General features: G+C 38.8%; 1 pseudogene; it reads right to left on the bottom strand.

Annotated features, from left to right (window-relative positions):
• Positions 1–5,283: 5,283 nt before the first annotated feature.
• Positions 5,284–6,507, bottom strand: LOC106733258 (small ubiquitin-related modifier 2 pseudogene; annotated as a pseudogene).
• Between the last annotated feature and the right edge of the window lie 666 nt (positions 6,508–7,173).

Genomic DNA, 7,173 nt, shown 5'->3' with positions numbered 1-7,173 from the left:
ACTCACCAGGATTCATGAAGGATTCTTTAGAGGGCTTCCATTAATCTGTTTCATTATGCACCACCACTCCCACAACAGATTCTTTTATTGTTGGCAAAATATGATCTACAAGATAGACTTAGATTCCACACTTGCACTGTCATGCAACGTCCCTGCTGTTCTCAAGTTGCAAGATGTGATCAGATGCTGATGTATGTTGGAGGTAGAGGCAAGTATTTGACGTTGGATTGAGTGGCCTGACCCTGGGATCCTTTCCAAGTGAAAGGGGACGCTGTTAATAACTACCCAGGAGTGATAGACATCATCTGGGATGTTTGATCAGTGCAGTGGTGGATTAAAATGTGAAAGTAGTACAGATGGGGAGGAATCAATGTCAACTCCAAGACTTTAGCCCAAAGTACTGGCTGCATAGAGTGAGCCATTTGCGAGATGAGGAAGACCACAGACAGGAGGAGCAGGAGTGGAGGAAAGGCTGTAAATTCAATGTGGGGTCTGTTAAAGTTTAGGGGAGCTACTAGACATACAAGAGAGGATCTGAGAAGGCAATTAGATGAAGGAGGCGAAGTCCGAAGGGAAACGTTGGGTGTAGCTATATAAATGTGGGTTGTCACTGAATACTGGTATTTAAAACTATGAGACTTCTACAATCTTGAAGTCTATAAATACTTAATAGAGAAGGTCCTGAATCCTTTTGTATTCTTCTATTAGATTACAAACAACTGTAGGTGCTTGTGCTGATATTTGTTGATTGTGTAGTGGTGAAACATAATAAATTGTGTTAACTGAAATATATCTTTGAGAAATCCATTCCTTAAGTCAATAATTACTCAGTGTTAGGGTGCTGAGGAATTGTTCTAGTTATGTGTTAAAATGTGGATTTTTGGACTGGCTTCATCTCCTTGTGGTTAAAGCATCCAAATCCCAAATGGCTGACTGTGGTTAGACTGGTTGACCTGGGTAACTGGAGAAACACATTAAGCCCATGTGTGTGCATGCCCAAAATTCTGAAAGGAGGAAGAGAGGAAGGAGAAGGGATTGTGAAGTGATCATTCCCCATGGGGAGAGCTTTCTCCTCTCCCTCACTCTCTGTCTCTGGCAAGAACAGGCATTCTCTAGCCAAAAAAAAACAAACAAACAAAAAAAAGGATTGTTGAATCTCATAGATTCTGCTTCAATAGTTCTGAGGTGAGACCCAGAATTCTTACCCTGTGAAAAGCAAAACAAGAAATTCTGATGTACACGTTTTGGAAACATTGCTGATGAATCTCTCTGTTCAAGCCTTGTCTTGTAGTATTCACACCCAGCTGGTGGGTTCGGGAGATCTGATTTTTACATGACACCACTACCACAGCAGCTGCCTGGATCCTCTGAGAATCTCCAGATGACAAATGTGTGTGGAATGGTGTCAGTATTTCTGAAGCAGTACATTTTAAAATCTGTAAATCCAAAGTAGAAAAGTTAAAGCACAACATATGAACAACCCCAATTAGATGGAAAAGATGAAAGCGAATGAGGCCCATCTACCCCATGGCTGTGCTGATACACTAATTTCTCCACTCCACACACTTTGAAATGTAGCCTGGAGGTTAAGGCAGCTTGATCCTACATGACCTGCAGATCCATTTGAGTCCTGGACCCAGCAGCTTGAAAAACACATGGGTAGGTATGCATTTGTGCTCAAAATTGAGAGAGGAGAATGGAGGAGAAGGGCTATCTCCCCAGGGGGGGATTTCTCTCCCTTTCTCTTTTCCTCTCTCTTTCTTCAGCCAGTCCATGTGACCTATAGCAAACAAACAAAAAGGCAGCATGACTCCCATAGGCTCTACCTTTCTATAATCAGTTCTTTTTATATTACTGTTAACATAAATTACAGCAAACATATATTAGAAATGCTAGCCCAGTGTATCTCCAAGTTCAATTACTTTAAAATGCTCTTAATACTACCAGTTACCTAATTAGAGTTTGTGCAAGACTGGAAGAATATTGGCGGTTAAAATGCCTTTTAAACTCTGTGGCCATGCCAGAGAACACAGGAGCATTGCTGATTAGGTTTTAGAATTGTGCCTTCACCCTTCATTTTCAACAGTAGTTGTAGAACTAGTTTTTTTTTGGGGGGGGTGTCAAGAAACTTTTAGAAGAGAAGGAACATTTTTCAAAGAAAAGAAATACTGCCTCTTTTCACTGAAATTGTTTTTTAAATATATATATTTGATTTACATTTCCCAGATGGTCGCCTGTGACTAGCAATGTTGAGAATTTTTTCATACTCCTGTTAGCCGTTTCTATGGCATCTTTTGAAAAATGTCTGTTTACACCGTTTGCCCATTTTTTAATTCCACTATTATTTTTGTTTCTTATTGTGTTGTTGAGTTCCTTATATATTTTAAACATTAGCCCCTTGTCAGAGGGATAGTGCACAAGATTTTGACTTACCCTGCCGACTATGTCTTCACTCTGTGTGTTGTAAGGAGCTGACGTCAGTATTTCCAAGAAATAGCTGCACTCCCGAGTCCACTGTGGCATTATTCACAGCGGCCCAGATATGAAATCAACATAAGCGTCCATCAGTGAGTAAGTAGATTTTTAAAAAAATGTATTATATTTACACAATGGAATATATATTCAGCCATAAAAAAGAATAAAATCCTGTCATTTGCAGCAACAGAAATGGAACTGGAGGCCATCATTAAGTGAAAAAAGCCAGGCACAAAAAGACGATTTCAACCTGTTCTCGCTCATTTGTAGATTCAGAGAGAAAAAAAAAAAAAAGTGTTTCTCCTGCATGTAAGCATAGAACAGTGATTACCAGAGGCTGGAAGGGTGAGAGTGGGAGGACAGAGAGAGGCTAGTGAGCAGACACCACGTTACAGACGACAGGAACGAATCCAGTGTGCTATTGCAAGATAGGATGACTGTGGTTAACGAGAACATATTATATATTTCAAAATAGCTGCAAGAATGGCATTTGACTCTTCTCACAAGAAATAAGAAATGCTTGAGGATGGATATGCTAATTACTCTTCCTTGATCATTAGATATCTTATACATGTACCGAAACCACACAGTACCCCATAAATATGTATGGTTATGTGCTCATTTAAAAGTAAAAAAAAAAAATTCATTTAAAAAGTCTAAAGTAATTTTACCTTTATAACTTTTTAAAAAATAATTATTTAATTTTATTTATTATTATTATTTTTATTTTTTACCGGAAGCAGGTGGGGGGAGTGAGAAAGCAAGGCGCTAAATCCAGGACTTGAACCACAGTTGGCCATGTGGGAGTCCAGTGCCTTAATCACCAAGCCACCTGCCATCCCCCCCATAACATTTAAATACATTTTATTCAAATTTCTATGAGATGTTATGATTCAACCCCAAGTCTTTGGAGAAAGTAAGGAAGACAAAATACCCACACCTGTGAGCTCTGAGGAGCTTCAGGCTTGGAAATTTCCCAGAAAAGGAAACACTCCATTGATTACTCTTATTTTGTCTTAATTAGATATAAAATAATAAGCCTTAACTCATTCATTTATTCACTAATTCACATATGATTTAAATGATCATCTGCTCTTTGCCTGGTACTCAGCAAAATCAGATGAAATTATTAGATAAGGCCCTTGCTCTCATACAATCCGATTCTAGTTCATTTTCTTGGATCATCATATCTTAACTATTTTAGAAAGATGAGGGGTAAGAAGATAGCATTTACAAATTATGTAGGACAAGCAATATCCACTCCACCAGATTTTTCAGACTTTACGGCTTGTTTAAAAAAGGCATAGATAGGTAGATTATTGATAGATAGAAATAATATCATCACCATTTTACAATACAGAAGACATTTTATCTACGCTTTTACTTTAAAATACCTTAGAAGTGATAAGGAAGTTGCAAACATAATACAGAGTGTTCTCCTGTGCCCTTAGTCAGCTTCCCTAAATGACAGTGGTTTTATGTGACTGTAGTATATTATCAGAAGTTGACATTGGGAACCAGCAGTTCCATAGCATAATGGCTATGTCGCTGGACTCCCATGTGGTCGACTGCGGTTTGCGTCCCGGACCCGGTGGCTTAAAACTCACTCTGGGCGCGTGTGCGTGCGTGCCCAAGATCCCGAGAGGAGAATGGAGGAAAAGGGATTGTGGTGTGACCATCCCCCCTGGGTGGTGATTTCTCGCTTTCTGTCTCTGTGTCTCTGACTGTCTGGTGAGCGCACACACCCTATAGCAAAAATCTCTCCAAAAAAAAAAAAAAGAAGTTGACATTCATATTGGTGTATTACTTTGAACCCAAATACAGCACTTTTTCTCATTTTATCAAGCTTTACATGCACTTTGGCATTTGTGTATGTAAGAGTGTGAACCTATAGTTCTCTGATATTTTATCACAGATTTGTTTAACCATCACCATAGTCTTGATGCAGAATGGTTCTGTCACCAAAAAGACTGTCCTCATGTCTCTCCTTAACAGCCTTATCCTTCTGCTAATCCTGTCTCCAGCAGAGCACCGATGTGTTCTTCATCATTATAATTTTATCACTTTGACAGAATGTTATATAAATGAGATTATACAGCATGTAAACCACTTTACAGTGGCCTTTTTTTACACTCCTAATTTTTTTTATATATGAGTTTTAGGGTTTTTTTAATGCCTATAAATGTCCAATTATCCTGTATCATTTGTCGAAGACTATCCTTTTTCCATTGAATTGCTTTTGCATCGTTGACAAAACTTACATTTTGGGGTTCTTTCTTTTTTTTTTCCTAACAAGAAGTTTATTTAAGCAACATGACACTTGACTTGAAGGGAAAACTAACTAGGATTCCTTTTTTTTTTTTTAAGAGTAATTTACCTCTACTTAAAGACAGATTGCCCTACATGTAACAGCTACGTCCAAAAAAATTATAAAATTGTCCTTGGTTTTACTATGATAAATAAAAAGCACTAAAATTATCCAATCAAACAAGGTATGAAGGATTTTTATGTTGTTGTTTTCTTTTTTTTTTTTTCTTTTTCTTTTTGTTTGAACAGTGAGAGCAAAATAACTTACTGGAATATAAAGATAAGAGCTGAGTGAGCTGCCACTGATGGAGACAGGGGGTATTTTCACAGAACCAGTATTTTCCCCCATCCCATCTCTATTTGATGTCAATCAAAACATGCCATTGACCATTTAGTTAAAAAAAAAAGCAATATGCTTGTGCACATACACCAGTTATTTTATGTACAATAAAAGAATGGGGAAGGGAAAATGAAAGAATAGAGAAAACTATACTGTGGTAGTCAGGATGTGCTGACACCAAATTGTGGTTTTCTAATTGAGAATGTATTCTTGGTCTGTAAGAACAGAGTTCTGGAGTAAAGTAGCAGGTTCCCTCTTAAGTAGACACCTCCTGTCTGCTGTTGGAACATACCAATTGTCTCTTTGTCCGTCCTCCATTTCCAACTGTGCAGGTGTGTCTGTTTTGTTGATCAGCTGCCCATCAAATCGGAATCTGATCTGCCTCATTGACAAATTCTGTCATTCACAATAGGCTTTCATTAGTTTACTAAGTGGTATATGCCTTTTACTCTTAAACTGCCCTACAGAACCATCCTGCCCACACCTTCAAATTAATATGACCATTGTTCTCAGTCTGGACTCCTTCCTTGGGTTTTTCATTGGCTATGGCAAGCGCCAGAGTCTCCTCAGCTGCTGCTTCACAAAAGAGATACCAGGCCCTTGCCAAACAAGCACACAGACAGCACTAGGAGTGGCAGAATAATGAGACAGCAGCCTATTTTTGGGTTATTTCTGAGATCTCTCTTCTGTTCCATTAACCTATGTGTTTATCCTTTCATTGATACTGTACTTTTTAAAAAAAATTATGTATTTAATTTTATTTATTATTATTGTTATTAAATTTTAATGTGCTGTAGGGCATGTGCACTCACCAGAGGGAGACAGAGAGAAAGAGAGAGGGAAAGTGAGACAGCAAGCTGCAAGGTCTTGGGACTTGAGCCATGGTCAGCCACGTGGGAGTCCAGCACCCCAACCACCACACCACCTGCTAGCCCAATACTGTACTGTCTTAATTATTGTATCTATACAGGAAGTCTTAAAAATCAGTTTAACCCCTCCAACTTTATTCTTTTCCAAAACTGTCACTGCAATTCTAATTCTTTTGCTTTTCTAAATACAGTTTATTTATTTATCGGTTATTTCTCTTAGTTAGAGGCAGTATCTTGCTGTGTTGACCATTCTGACCTTGAACTCATGACCTGCTTGTCTCAGCCAAACTAGCTGGGACTACAGGCCCATGTCACCATACCCAGCTCCACATACATTTTACAATCAGTTTATCTATAACTACAAAGAATCATCCTAATATATGCCAGTGCTTAGGTTCGATCTGTAAATCAATCTGGAGAAAACGGACATCTTTACTGTGCAGAGTCCTCTGCTCTGGGAGCATAGACCACCGCTCCTCTTACTTCTTTGTCTTCATCGATTCCTTTTATTAGCATTTTATAGTTTCTGGAATACAAATTGCTATGGTTTGATTGTGTGCCCCAAAACACATGTGGTAAAATCTGGTTGCTATCTATTATTGATGGTTATTTTTGATGGTGTTAAGAGGGTAGACACTTAGTCCAATCACAGGATGGAAAGGTAAGCCCTTTGAGAAGTATTCGATAATTAGGACCTGATAAGGCCATCAGAGTGGGGCCCTAAGCTGTGGCTTTACAAGGAGGGGGAGAGAGACCAGAGCTAAGGCACGCTCTTGCCCTCATGACATGCGATGTCTACACCACCTTGTGTCTGTGCAGAGACCCCGTCAGCAAGAAGTCCCTCACTAGATGTGGCCCCTTGATCATGGACCTCCAGAACTGTGAGTTTAATCAATCCTTATTCTTTACAAATTATCAGTCTATGGTATCCAGTTACTAGTAAGAGAACACAGTTTAAATAAAGCAGAAATGTAGTACCTAGGAGCATGGCTATTGCTAATAACCTATACCCAAAAATGGGAGAGTTGCTTTGGAATTGGGAAATTGACAGAACCTGGAAGAGTTTGGAGGAGGAAGTGGAAAAAAGTCTTGCAAAGATGCAGAAGAGACAAGTAGGGAAGTTTTGGAAGTTGTTAGAGATTGGTTAGGTGTTTGCAAACAGAATACTGATAAAAATATGGG

The sequence above is a fragment of the Tupaia chinensis genome, unplaced genomic scaffold (assembly GCF_000334495.1).
Source record: "Tupaia chinensis unplaced genomic scaffold, TupChi_1.0 Scaffold000066_1, whole genome shotgun sequence".
In the NCBI taxonomy this organism is placed as follows: domain Eukaryota; kingdom Metazoa; phylum Chordata; class Mammalia; order Scandentia; family Tupaiidae; genus Tupaia; species Tupaia belangeri.
The sequence above is the reverse complement of the archived record's forward strand: the minus strand, read 5'-3'. Positions and strand labels throughout refer to the sequence as shown.